Here is a 14,546-nt window from a genome sequence, read left to right as displayed (position 1 = left end):
ATATTGCTCAGTGCTCAAATTTATCTATTTTTGAAAATTTATTGTATTTTTTATTTTTTTTTATACAGCTGGTCCTCATTAGTTATTCATTTTATTCGTATTAGTCATACTGACATACATATATGTCAATCCAAATATCACAATTCATCACACCACCACCTCTCACCCCCGCCATTTTCCCGCCTTGGTGTCCATACGTTTGTTCTCTACATCTGCCTCTCAATTTCTTTTTTCTTTCTTTTTTTTTTTTTTGCGGTACGTGGGCCTCTCACTGCTGTGGCCTCTCCCGCTGCAGAGCACAGGCTCCGGACGCACAGGCTCAGCGGCCATGGCTCACGGGCCCAGCTGCTCCATGGCACGTGGGATCCTCCCGGACCAGGACACGAACCTGTGTCCCCTGCATTGGCAGGCAGACTCTCAACCACTGCACCACCAGGGAAGCCCCGCGTCTCAATTTCTGCCCAGCAAACTGGTTCATCTGTACCATTTTTCTAGGTTCCACATATACGTGTTAATATACAATATTTCTTTTTCTCTTTCTGACATACTTCACTCTGTATGACAGTCTCTAGATCCATCCACATCTCTACAACTGACCCAATTTCACTCCTTTTTAAGGCCGAGTAATATTCCATTGTATATATGTACCACATCTTCTTTATCCATTCATCTGTCGATGGGCATTTAGGTTGCTTCCATGACCTGGCTATTGTAAATAGTGCTGCAATGAACATTGGGGTACATGTGTCTTTTTGAATTATGGTTTTCTCTGAGTATATGCCCAGTAGTGGGATTGCTGGGTCATATGGTAGCTCTATTTTTAGTTTCTTAAGGAACCTCCATACTGTTCTCCATAGTGGCTGTATCAATTCACATTCCCACCAACAGGGCAAGAGGGTTACCTTTTCTCCACACCCTCTCCAGCACTTGTTCTCTGTAGATTTTCTGATGATGCCCATTTTACCCAGTGTGAGGTGATACTTCATTGTAGTTTTGAGTTGCATTTCTCTAATAATTAGTGATGTTGAGCAGCATTTCGTGTGCTTCTTGGCCATGTGTATATCTTCCCTGGAGAAATGTCTATTTAGGTCTTCTGCCCATTTTTGGATTGGGTTGTTTATTTTTTGTTTTTGTTTTTTTCTGGTACGCAGGCCTCTCACTGTTGTGGCCTCTCCCATTGCGGAGCACAGGCTCCAGACGCACAGGCTCAGCGGCCACGGCCCACGGGCCGGGCCGCTCCGCGGCATGTGGGATCCTCCTGGACCGGGACACGAACCCCTGTCCCCCACATCGGCAGGCGGACTCTCAACCACTGCGCCACCAGGGAAGCCCTTGTTTTTTTAATATTGAGCTGCATGAGCTGTTTATATACTTTGGAGATTAATCATTTGTACATTGATTCGTTTGCAAATATTTTCTCCCATTCTGAGGGTTGTCTTTTTGTCTTGTTTATAGTTTCCTTTACTGCACAAAAGCTTTTAGGTTTCATTAGGTCCCATTTGTTTATTTTTATTTCCATTACTCTAGGAGGTAGATCAAGAAAGATCGTGCTGTGATTTATGTCAGAGTGTTCTTCCTATGTTTTCCTCTAAGAGTTTTATAGTGTCCAGTCTTACATTTAGGTCTCTAATCCATTTTGAGTTTATTTTTGTGTATGCTGTTAGGGAGTGTTCTAATTTCATTCTTTTACATGTAGCTGTCCAGTTTTCCCAGCACCACTTATTGAAGACACTGTCTTTTCTCCATTGTATATCCTTGCCTCCTTTGTCATAGATTAGTTCACCATAGGTGCGTGGGATTATCTCTGGGTTTTCAATCCTGTTCCATTGATCTATATTTCTGTTTTTGTGCCAGTACCATATTGTCTTGATTACTGTAGCTTTGTAGTATACTCTGAAGTCAGGGAGTCTGATTCCTCCAGCTCTGTTTTTTTCCCTCAAGACTGCTTTGGCTATTCGGGGTCTTTTGTGTCTCCATACAAATTTTAAGATTTTTTGTTCTAGTTCTGTGAAAAATGCCATTGGTAATCTGATAGGGATTGCATTGAATCCGTAGATTGCTTTGGGTAGTATAGTCATTTTCACAATATTGATTTTTCCAATCCAAGAACATGGTATATCTCTCCATCTGTTGGTATCATCTTTAATTTCTTTCATCAGTGTCTTATAGTTTTCTGCATACACGTCGTTTGTCTCCCTAGGTAGGTTTATTCCTAGGTATTTTATTCTTTTTGTTGCAGTGGTAAATGGGAGTGTTTCCTTAATTTCTCTTTCAGATTTTTCATCATTAGTGTATAGGAATGCAAGAGATTACTGTGCATTAATTTTGTATCCTGCAACTTTACTAAATTTATTAATTAGCTCTAGTAGTTTTCTGGTGGCATCTTTAGGATTTTCTATGTATAGTATCATGTCATCTGCAAACAGTAATAGTTTTGCTTCTTCTTTTCCAATGTGTATTCCTTTTATTTCTTTTTCTTCTCTGATTGCTGTGGCTAGGACTTCCAAAACTATGTTGAATAACAGTGGCAAGAGTGGACATCCTTGTCTTGTTCCTGATCTTAGAGGAAATGCTTTCAGTTTTTCACCATTGAGGATAATGTTTACTGTGGGTTTGTCGTATATGGCCTTTATCATATTGAGGTAGGTTCCCTCTATGCCCACTTTCTGGAGAGTTTTTAACATAAATGGGTGTTGAATTTTGTCAAAAGCTTTTTCTGCATCTATTGAGATGATCCTATGGTTTTTCTGCTTCAATTTGTTAATATGGTGTATCACATTGATTGATTTGCGTATATTGAAGAATCCTTGCATCCCTGGGATAAATTCCACTTTTTCATGGCGTATGATCCTTTTAATGTGTTGTTGGATTCTGTTTGCTAGTATTTTGTTGAGGATTTTTGCATCTATATTCATGAGTGATACTGGTCTATAATTTTCTTTTTTCTAGTATTTTTGTCTGGTTTTGGTATCAGGGTGATGGTGGCCTCATAGAATGAGTTTTGGAGTGTTCTTCCTCTGCAATTTTTTGGAAGAGTTTGAGAAGGATGGGTGTTAGCTCTTCTCTAAATGTTTGATAGAATTCACCTGTGAAGCCATCTGATCCTGGACTTTTGTTTGTTGGAAGATTTTTTTTTTTTTTTTTTTTTTTTTGCGGTACGCGGGCCTCTCACTCTTGTGGCCTCTCCCGTTGTGGAGCACAGGCTCCGGACGCACAGGCTCAGCGGCCATGGCTCACGGGCCCAGCCGCTCCGCGGCATGTGGGATCCTCCCAGACCGGGACACGAACCCGTGTCCCCTGCATCAGCAGGCGGACTCTCAACCACTGCGCCACCAGGGAAGCCCTGTTGGAAGATTTTTAATCACAGTTTCAATTTCATTACTTGTGATTGGTCTGTTCATATTTTCGATTTCTTCCTGATTCAGTCTTGGAAGGTTATACCTTTCAAAGAATTTGTCCATTTCTTCCAGGTTGTCCATTTTATTGGCATAGAGTTGCTTGTAGTAGTCTCTTAGGATGCTTTGTATTTCTGCAGTGACCATTGTAACTTCTCCTTTTTCATTTCTAATTTTATTGATTTGAGTCCTCTCCCTCTTTTTCTTGATGAGTCTGGCTAATGGTTTACCAATTTTGTTTATCTTCTCAAAGAACCAGCTTTTAGTTTTATTGATCTTTGCTATTGTTTTCTTTGTTTCTTTTTCACTTATTTCTGCTCTGATCTTTATGATTTCTTTCCTTCTACTAACGTTGGGTTTTGTTTGTTTTTCTTTCTCTAGTTCCTTTAGGTGTAAGGTTAGATTGTTTATTTGAGAGTTTTCTTGTTTCTTGAGGTAGGCTTGTATAGCTATAAACTTCCCTCTTAGAACTGCTTTTGCTGCATCCCATAGGTTTTGGATCATCGTGTTTTCATTGTCATCTGTCTCTAGGTATTTTTTGATTTCCTCTTTGAATTCTTCAGTGATCTCTTGGTTATTTAGTAAAGTATTGTTTAGCCTCCATGTGTTTGTGTTTTTTACGTTGTTTTCCCTGTAATTTATTTCTAATCTCATAGTGTTGTGGTTAGAAAAGATGCTAGATATGATTTCAATTTTCTTAAATTTACTGAGGCTTGATTTGTGACCCAAGATGTGATCTATCCTGGAGAATGTTCTGTGCGCACTTGAGATGAAAGTGTAATCTGCTGTTTTTGGATGGAATGTCCTATAAATATCAATTAAACATATCTGGTCTATTGTGTCATTTAAAGCTTCTGTTTCCTTATTAATTTTCTGTCTAGATGATCTGTCCATTGGTGTTACTGAGGTGTTAAAGTCCCCCACTATTATTGTGTTACTGTCGATTTCCTCTTTTATAGCTGTTAGCAGTTGCCTTATGTATTGAGGTGCTCCTATGTTGGGTGTTTATACATTTATAATGTATCTTCTTCTTGGATTAATACCTTGATCATTTTGTAGTGTCCTTCCTTGTCTCTTGTAACATTCTTTATTTTAAAGTCTATTTTATCTGATATGAATACTGGTACTCCAGCTTTCTTTTGATTTCCATTTGCATGGATATCCTTTTCCATCCTCTCACTTTCAGTCTGTATGTGTCCCTAGGTCTGAAGTGGGTCTCTTGTAGACAGCATATAAATGGGTCTTGTTTTTGTATCCATTCAGCAAGCCTGTGTCTTTTGGTTGGAACATTTAATCCATTCACGTTTAAGGTAATTATCGATATGTATCTTCCTATGACCATTTTCTTAATTGTTTGGGTTTGTGTTTGTAGGTCCTTTTCTTCTCTTGTGTTTCCCACTTAGAAAAGTTCTTTTAGCATTTGTTGTAGAGCTGGTTTGGTGGTGCTGAATTCTCTTAGCCTTTGCTTGTCTGTAAAACTTTTGATTTCTCCATCGAATCTGAATGAGATCCTTGCTGGGTAGAGTAATCTTGGTTGTAGGTTCTTACCTTTCATCACTTTAAATATGTCATGCCACTCCCTTCTGGCTTGTAGTTTCTGCTGAGTAATCAGCTCTTAACCTTATGGGAGTTCCCTTGTATGTTACTTGTCATTTTTCCCTTGCTGCTTTCAATAATTTTTCTTTGTCTTTAATTTTGGCCAATTTGATTGCTATGTGTCTCGGCGTGTTTCTCCTTGGGTTTATCCTGTATGGGACTCTCTGCGCTTCCTGGACTTGGTTGGCTGTTTCCTTACCCATGTTAGGGAAATTTTGGACTATAATCTCTTCTAATATTTTCTCTGGTCCTTTCTCTCTCTCTTCTCCTTCTGGGACCCCTATAATGTGAATGTTGGTGTGTTTAATGTTGCCCCAGAGGTCTCTTAGGCTGTCTTCATTTCTTTTCATTCTTTCTTCTTTATTCTGTTCTGCAGCAGTGAATTCCACCATTCTGTCTTCTAGGTCAGTTACCCATTCTTCTGCCTCAGTTATTTTGCTACTGATTCCTTCTAGTGTATTTTTCATTTCAGTTATTTTATTGTTCATCTCTGTTTGTTCTTTAATTCTTCTAGGTCTTTGTTAAACATTTCTTCCATCCTCTTGATCTTTGCCTCCATTCTTGGTCCGAGGTATTGGATCATCTTCATTATCATTATTCTGAATTCTTTTTCTGGAAGGTTGCCTATCTCCACTTCATTTAGTTGTTTTTCTGGGGTTTTATCTTGTTCCTTCATCGGGTACATAGTCCTCTGCCTTTTCGTCTCATCTGTCTTCCTGTGAACATGGTTTCAGTTCACCAGGCTGCAGGACTGTACTTCTTCTTGCTTCTGCTGTCTGCCCACTGGTGGATTAAGCTATCTAAGAGGCTTGTGCAAGGTTCCTGATGGGAGGAACTGGTGGTAGGCAGAGCTGGCTGTTGCTCTGGTGAGCAGAGCTCAGTAAAACTTTAATCTGCTTGTCTGCTGATAGGTGGGGCTGGGTTCCCTCCCTGCTGGTTGTTTGGCCTGAGGCGACCCAACCCTGGAGCCTACCCGGGGTCTTTGGTGGGGCTAATGGCAGACTCTGGGAGGGCTCACGCCAAGGAGTACTTCCCAGAACTTCTGCTGGCAGTGTCCTTGTGCTCATGGTGAGACACAGCCACCCCCCACCTCTGCAAGAGACCCTCCAATATTAGCAGGTAGGTCTGGTTCAGACTCCTATGGGGTCACTGCTCTTTCCCCTGGGTCCTGATGCACACACTACTTTGTCTGTGCCCTCCAAGAGTGGAGTCTCTGTTTCTCCCAGTCCTGTCGAAGTCCTGCAATCAAATCCTGCTAGCCTTCAAAGTCTGATTCTCTAGGAATTCCTCCTCCCATTGTCAGACCCCCAGGTTGGAAAGCCTGACGTGAGGCTCAGAACCTTCACTCCAGTGGGTGGACTTTTGTGGTATAAGTGTTCTCCAGTTTGTGAGTCACCCACCCAGCAGTTATGGGATTTGATTTTATTGTGATTGTGCCCCTCCTACCGTCTCATTGTGGCTTCTCCTTTGTCTTTGGATGTGGGGTCTCTTTTTTGGTGAGTTCCAGTGTCCTTCTGTCGATGATTGTTCAGCAGTTAGTTGTGATTCTGGTGCTCTCACAAGGAGTGAGCGCACGTCCTTCTACTCCGCCATCTTGAGCCAATCTCCTGTACACTTTAAATGTGTGAATTTTATGATATGTAAATTATACATGGGTAAAGCTGTTTTTAAAAAAAGAGAAAGAGGAATAGAATAAGAACAACTGAGAACTGCACAAGAGCGAGCTAGGTCTCTCAATGTTCCTAATAAACTTCATGGACAGAAATATCTTTTCACATAGTTTCTATTTGTGAAAAGTGAAATTATGAAAGCTAAACTGCAAACTAATCTAATTTCCCTTTTAAGGCTCATCTACTGTATCAAGAAATTACTACAGGCATAGGTATCCTATAGTCAGTAAAATGATGAAAATCTTACAAAGTTCTTACGAGCAATATAAGAAATGTAGACTTCATAAAACAGATGACTCTAAACAACACCACCCAAAAATGTATGGGTTCCCCCTTGAGGAATGTGGTTACTACATCAACAACTTGAACAGAGATACAGAATTTGCAAATGACACAGGCTTAAGAGGAATATATCATATGTCATAATTCATCACAGATAATGAAAGGCTGGAATACCTGTGCAAAGGAATAATCAAATTTAATACAGATCAATGTAACATCTGGTAAAAACTGCTTTTGTGCAATGTACTTAAATGCACTCACTCTCTTTCTCACTCTTTTTTTCAAAATCTAGGAATGATTTCACTTTTGTTTTCTAAAGAATTCTTTCCTTGGTCTGCCAGAATTGGGGTGACTGTTGTCTCATATTTTTTTCTATTAACGTTGCTAATAATTTGAGCAATAATAATGCTTAATCAACTCACTTAATGGTTCATTATGAATTTCAGTTGACCAAAATCCCAATATAAGTGTCCTGCTTAAGTATCCATGTAATAGACTTAGATCAAATATGATAAAGTAAATAATTAGTTAACATAAATTATTTTTTTAAATAAATTTATTTTTATTTATTTATTTTTGGCTGTGTTGGGTCTTCACTGTTGTGCATGGGCTTTCTCTAGCTGCGGTGAGTGGGGGCTACTCTTTTTTTTTTTTTTTTTTGGTGGTACGCGGGCCTCTCAGCGCTGCGACCTCTCCCGCCGCGGAGCACAGGCTCCGGACGCGCAGGCACAGCAGCCATGGCTCACGGGCCCAGCCACTCTGCGGCATGCGGGATCCTCCCGGACCAAGGCACGAACCCGTGTCCCCTGCATCGGCAGGCAGCCTCCCAACCACTGCACCACCAGGGAAGCCCACAGGGCTACTCTTAGTTGCAGTGTGCGGGCTTCTCATTGCAGTGGCTTCTCTTCTTGCAGAGCAGGGGCTCCAGGTGCGCAGGCTTCAGTAGTTGCAGCACGTGGGCTCAGCAGTTGTCACTCGCAGGCTTCAGTAGTTGTGGCACGTGGGCTCAGTAGTTGTGGCGCATGGGCTTAGTTGCTCCATGGCATGTGGAATCTTCCTGGACCAGGGCTTAAACCCGTGTCCCCTGCATTGGCAGGCGGACTCTTAACCACTGCGCCACCAGGGAAGTCCCAACATAAATCATGAACATAAGTGTATGAAAAAAGCAATTAGGCAGAAGAGAAAACAAGTTCAGATCAAGAATTTGCCTTATGTTGGTGCAATAGTGCAGAGCCTTGGGCGATTAGAGGAATGAAATCATTTTCAGATATTGAAAGCAAACTAATGCTTCCCAATGTTTGCTGGGAAGGTGAACAATGTAAAAATGGGCTGACTGGTTGCCATATGTGTTCAGTCATTCAGTAAACTCTAAATGATCCTTTTATGTCACTGATTATTTCTGGGAGAATTTGGTCTTTTACCCTTCAACACTGGCTATATGGGGAGGAGAGGGTGGGAGTACCACCACACTGCATCAAATTCAAGGAGAGAGAAATCCTATCCTGCCTTTCACAAGGCAGTGAAAGAGAAGGAAAAACTTGTAACTTAATACTGCAGCATTTTTTTTTCTTCTCACTTAGAAACTCTGGTTCCCTAACTGCTGATCAACCAAATTCCACTTTACTGTTTTGTTTTACATGTTGCTCAGTTCCAGAAAAAAATGAAAAGACCTCAAACCCCCAAACTCCTTCACTTTACCCCAGAAGAGTCCAAGGAGATAAACAAATGAAACAGCTGAGAAAAGGCATGCTTTTCTAGTTCTTCCCTTTGCAAAATAACAACATTGATAATACAGTTACAGCTACCATTTATTGAGCACTTGGGAGTGGGGACAGGCACTGTGCAAAAGCTCATTGTATACATATTCTCACTTAATTTCAAAACAATTATGTGAGGTCGATTTTACCAAGAATGTGAAACTTGTGTAATAGTAAAAAAAAAAAAAAAGAAAAAAAAAGAAAGAAAGAAAAACACATGTGATAAAACAAAAGAAGGGAATGATAAATATAAAGTTTAGGACATTAGTTTCCTTTGATGGTGAGACAAAGATACAGGACAAAGGAGTAGCAGAAATAAATTGGTCTGGACACTGGGCTCATGAATGTTCTTTTTACTAAACTATATAATCTAATCAAATCAATAAATACAATAAAAATTAAGGCTATGCATGGATAGTGCATAGCTTCACAGAGTTGCTATGTAAGGCTTAAATAAGAAGAACTGTTAAAAAGAACTCTGTAGGGACCTCCCTGGTGGTCCAGTGGGTAAAACTCTGTGCTCCCAATGCAGGGGGCCCGGGTGCGATTCCTGGTTGGGGAACTAGATCCCACATGCACGCTGCAACTAAGAGTTCACATGCCGCAACTAAGAAGCCCACATGCTGCAAGTAAGACATCCACATGACGCAACTTAAAAAAAAAATCCCGCAAGCCACAACAAAAGATCCCGAATGCTCCAACTAACACCCAGCGCAGCCAAAATAATAAATAAATAAATTAAATAAGTATTAAAAAAACCTCTGTAAATTATTATTCCTTTTTTAGGAATTTTTATCGCCACTTTACCTTTGTTGACCTGACAGCTAACAGCATTCGATATTCAGCTGCTTTAGGGTCAGAAAGTAAAGACCAGAATTGTCAGAGCCCATCTACTCTTTAACTTTTCTGAAGACTCTTATTAACTTTCAGGTAACATAACAATTCAAAATTGTACACAACTAATACCACAGACTTAACTTCATGCAGAGATGAACAATAAAAGGCGGGGGGAAGCTCTGTAAATAAATTGAACTCAATTGTCGAGCAAGCAGCTAAATGGAAGTATTTGTGGTAAAAAGGATGATACTTTGTGTTGGGAATGCTTAAAAAAACTAAAAAACGGTGAATTAATGCTCAGCACAGATATTAGTTATTCAAATAATAAATGCTCCCTGATATTAGATGCAAACACTCTAATACTGGAAAATGTATTTATAAATGTTTGTATTCTGTTTTTAAAATGGGATTTTACTTTTTTTTTTTTTTTAAACTTTGTATTACAGGGACTTCCCTGGTGGCGCAGTGGTTAAGAATCTGCCTGTCAATGCAGGGGACATGGGTTCAAGCCCTGGTCTGGGAAGATCCCACATGCTGAGGAGCAACTAAGCCCATGCACCACAACTACTGAGCCTGTGTGACACAACTACTGAGACCGCATGCCTCAACTACTGAGCCCACGTGCCAAAACTACTGAAGCCCACGTGCACCTAGAGTCCATGCTCCGCAACAAGAGAAGCCACCTCAATGAGAAGCCTGCGCACCACAATGAAGAGCAGCCCCCACTCACCGCAACTAGAGAAAGCCCACGCACAGCAACGAAGACCCAACGCAGCCAAAAGTAAATAAATAAATGAATAAATTTATATATATGTTAAGAAAAAGCAGCACATTAAAGAATATTATAAAATAAATAAATAAACTGTATATACAAAGCTACTTAAGCACCCAAAAGAGTTAAAAGACTTTCAAAAAGTTCTTGCAAATGGTTTGGGAACTAATTGCCTTACTCTTCCATGTCTCTATTAACTATCTCAATAAGCTGGTGAATCCCAAAGCTATGGTTTCACATCAGACATTCTAAAACAAAATGCCTGGCACCTCCACTGTGCCAACATAGTTCTGCGTTGAAGAGAGACAGCATTCATTCTGTTAAAAACACTTTTAGGCTTGACAGTCATCATAGTTGGCATCTCCACTGGAAAATGTACTGGCTGCAGGTCTACCGGATATTTGTTTTCTAAAAGATTATTAAGTCCGAAAATAACTTGTAAGTGATCTCTGTTTTAATAAATTTTTCTCAGCTAAGTTTAAGTCAATTTATTAGTTTGCTGTTACTTATTTACTTAATCATATCACCTCTTCCTGATTATATTTTATTATAGTTTTCCTCAAGCTGGTATTCTACAGTAATTTTAAATAATATACAGCAGCATAGATTACAATTATTTCAGGAATAAGAAAAATAAATTGAGTTCCACAATCATTTTAACATAGTACATCATATATTTTTTTCTAATAGTTATTACTTTTCACTTTAAAATTTCACAATTATTTGCTACATAACAACATTTATAAGATACAGAATGGAGTATACTATTTAACTAACCATTTTTGTTATATACTTTAATTTATTTATATTATTCTCAGAAGATGTTATTACTTAAGTCTGTTCTAGACAGAAGACTTTCAAAGTCTTATCTATGACCTAACTATCGATTAAAACCTTTATGGCTTATTTATAATTTTCAAAGATCTTACAATAATACTTTTCAATAGAGCTTTAAGAGCTGTAGAGTTCAGAGTCCAAGAGGAGTAAGGAGGACCGGTGTTGAGTGTCAGAAGCCCAGTGGAGTGAGAAGGGAATCCACAGTGGGGGTGGGGGTAGCAGAGGCCTGGCAAAGGGTTTCAGAGCCCAAGCAGGGTGAGCGGGAAAAGATAATCAGATGCAGAATCCAAGCAATGTAAATAAAATATCCACAGCCTGGTGTGTGGTGTCAGAGCCCAAGCAGAATGAAGACTATATCTGGGGGGAGTGGGGAGGGGTGGAGAAGAGTGGAAGGGTGGGATGGAGTCAGAGAAAGCAGGATGAGAAGAGGGAAGCCTGACACACAGAGGGAAAACCTACTGTGGTGGGTTAGAGCCCAAGCAAAGTAAAAGTCTCCTGGGATGGGTAGACCAAGCAGAATGAGGATGGTTATCTATGGGAGGGAACGCAGAGAAGCTAGCATAGGGTGTCAGAGCCAGAGCATGGTGACGAATGCACCCTCAAGGGGATGGCACAGGGCATCACAGCTAAAGCAACTGAGGTGATGGAGGGTAGCCAGCACAGAGAAGCAGAGCCTGAGCAGGGGGAAAAGGGTATTTGTGCAGGGGCACTTGGCACTGGGTGTAAGAACCCAAGCAGTAAGGAGAATGTCCATATAGTAGGGCTGCCTGGGCTGGGTGTCAAAGATTAAGCAGGAAGCAGAGTGTGCCCATGAGGAGTGTGGAAGTCCAGAATGGGGATTAGAAACCCAAGCAGGGTGGGGAGGGCATTCGTGTGAGGCCTTCGAGCCTGAGCAGGATGAAGAGGACATTCCTATGGATGGACAGCCCAGCATAATATGCTGGAGTTCCAGTGGGTAAGCAACACATCCATGGGGGTTTTAGGAGCAGGAGCAAAGGGTACCTTTAGGTAAGAGTATCAAAATCCTAGTAGGGTGAGAGCTATAGGATGATATCTGCCGAGCAGGGCTGCCCAGTGTGGGGAGTCAGAACCCAAGCAGGGTGAGGAGGGTGTCAACAGATAAGCAGGAGGGCAGCTCTGGGTGTCATAGCACACATGGGATGAAGAGAGCATTCCTGTAGGAGGAAAGCAGCCACAGCCTGGATGCAAGTCATGGGTGTCCAAGTTGGATAATTAGGTATCAACATGTACAAAAGACAGAAGCAATGGCCACAGAAGCTTGATTACACAGAGGAAGATTGCTCAAATAAGTAAATATATTAAAATTAAAGGGAATCAAGTTTTGCAATGTTGAACAAAAGAGTTACAAACATAGGAAGAAAAACAAGAAGGAACCCTATGGTACTGAGTTGCAACTGGAAGTATCAGTATGAACTCATGAGAGAAAGATAGAAAAATAAATAAAGACATTATGTATGTATATAAGCATACATATATTCCCTAGCTCTGTCTTCTGAAAGATTCTGTGAGCAGCAGTACTCCAAAAGCACACTCATGGAAAATAAGCACACCTAGTATCCAGATCTTGGTTTCTAAATACTCTTTTTTACCTAAAGTAGCTAGGGCTTCCTTGAGAAATAGTTGTTATCAGAACTGGGATACGGAAAGTACAAGATGAGCCTGAAATACATACTGTTTTGCTAAAAGTAAGGAAGTACTCAAAGAATTATGGGGGACATGTCAAAAGAATACAGAAACCATCTTCAAGAGGCTCTCACTAACCAATATGAGACAATATGAGCATGAAAATAAGTCATGGGAGTTCCCTGGCGGTCCAGTGGTTAGGACTCAGAGCTGTCACCGACGTGTCTCGGGTTCAATCCCTGGTTGGGGAACTAAGGTCCGGCAAGCTGTGCAGCACAGCCAAAGAAATAAAAATAAAAAATAATAGTAACAGATTATAATCTAATGAAAACACAGGAGTCCATACTGACATAAAATAGTAATGAATAAACTGAACGTGTGAGGAGGAATGAGATATTTAAATAGTTTCAAAGTACAACTCTTACAAAATATTGATACTGATTACAAAGGAGAAATAGGGTAACTTTAAAGTAGAGAAGTCTGACAGAAACCATCTTAATTAAGTGATCAAAGTGAGTAACATCAGTAATGACACAAATCAAAATTGCATGCTACCCTAGAGGATTTGGTAAGAATACATCATTATTTCTGTGGTATTTGTGCCAAAGATGCATAATTTGAATGTAATCATGAGGAACATTCCACAAAATAATTGACTTGTAACTTTCAAAAGTATCAGAACCATGAAAGTCCAGGAAAGACCAAGGAACTATCTCAGATTGAAGGAATCTAACAAGACATGACAACTAAATGGATATGTAATTGTAAACTGAATGCTGATGTTATACAGCAGGGGTCCTCAACACCCAGGCCGCAGACTGGTAGCAGTCCATGGCCTGTTTGGAACCCGGCCGCACAGCAGGAGGTGAGCAGCAGGCGAGGGAGCAAAGCTTCATCTGCCGCTTCTCATCACTCGCATTACTGCCTGAACTATCCACGCCCCCCCCAACTGCCATCCGTAGAAAAACTGTCTTCCATGAAATCAGTCCCTGGTGCCAAAAAGGTTGGGGGCTGCTGTTATATAGGACATTACTGGGGCAACTGGAGAAACCTAAATGGGGGTCTAAGGATTAGATGGAAAAAATGTATCAATGTGAATTTTTTACATTTTGGTGGTTATATTGTAATTATGTTGGAGAATATCCTTGTTTGCTGGCAATACATACTAAAGTATTCAAAGGTGATGGGGCAGGCATCATGCTGGCAACTTACTCTCAAATGTTCAGAAAAAAAGTTCTTTGCACTGTACTCACAACTGTTATAAATTGGCCTCTCTCTCACTTTTGCTACCATTTCTGCCTAAAATCAATCAAACAAAACCAAATATTCTGGTAGAGGAAGGTAGTCTGGGTTACAAAATATATCACAAGTTATCTTCTCCTGGTCATACTCACTTGTTTGACACCTTATATGCCACTCACAGGCTCAGTATTTTTAGCTATGCCATCCCCTCTTCACTAACACCCTCAACCTCACAGAAAACAATTAATTTAAACATTCATTCAACATTTATTTTGCTCCTGTACTGGACTAAAGTACACACTATAAGAGAAAATCACTCATGAAGTTCACAGTTGAGAGAAAATAAAATTAGTGAAGTTTAAAATAATGCAATATGCTACAGGGAGAAAATAAAATTAGTGAAGTTTAAAATAATGCAATATGCTACAGATGGGAGAAAATATTTGCAAATGATGCGACGAACAAGGGCTTAATCTCCAAAATATACAAACAGCTCATACAACTCAACAACAAA

General features: G+C 40.2%; 1 protein-coding gene across 7 annotated transcripts in view; it reads right to left on the bottom strand.

The window, feature by feature from the left end:
• NFAT5 (nuclear factor of activated T cells 5) overlaps positions 1–14,546 on the bottom strand; it is a 132,073-nt gene that overhangs the window by 62,205 nt on the left and 55,322 nt on the right. For 2 of the 7 annotated variants that reach the window (XM_067718333.1, XM_067718332.1), the window contains exon 2: positions 6,438–6,652. The exons of the other annotated variants lie outside the window; for them this stretch is intronic. The gene's annotated coding sequence lies outside the window, so the exon portion shown is untranslated. The remainder of the gene's footprint in view (positions 1–6,437; positions 6,653–14,546) is intronic. 7 annotated transcript variants of the gene reach the window in all.

This window comes from Pseudorca crassidens, chromosome 20 (assembly GCF_039906515.1).
Source record: "Pseudorca crassidens isolate mPseCra1 chromosome 20, mPseCra1.hap1, whole genome shotgun sequence".
In the NCBI taxonomy this organism is placed as follows: domain Eukaryota; kingdom Metazoa; phylum Chordata; class Mammalia; order Artiodactyla; family Delphinidae; genus Pseudorca; species Pseudorca crassidens.
This window is presented reverse-complemented; position numbering and strand designations above follow the sequence as displayed.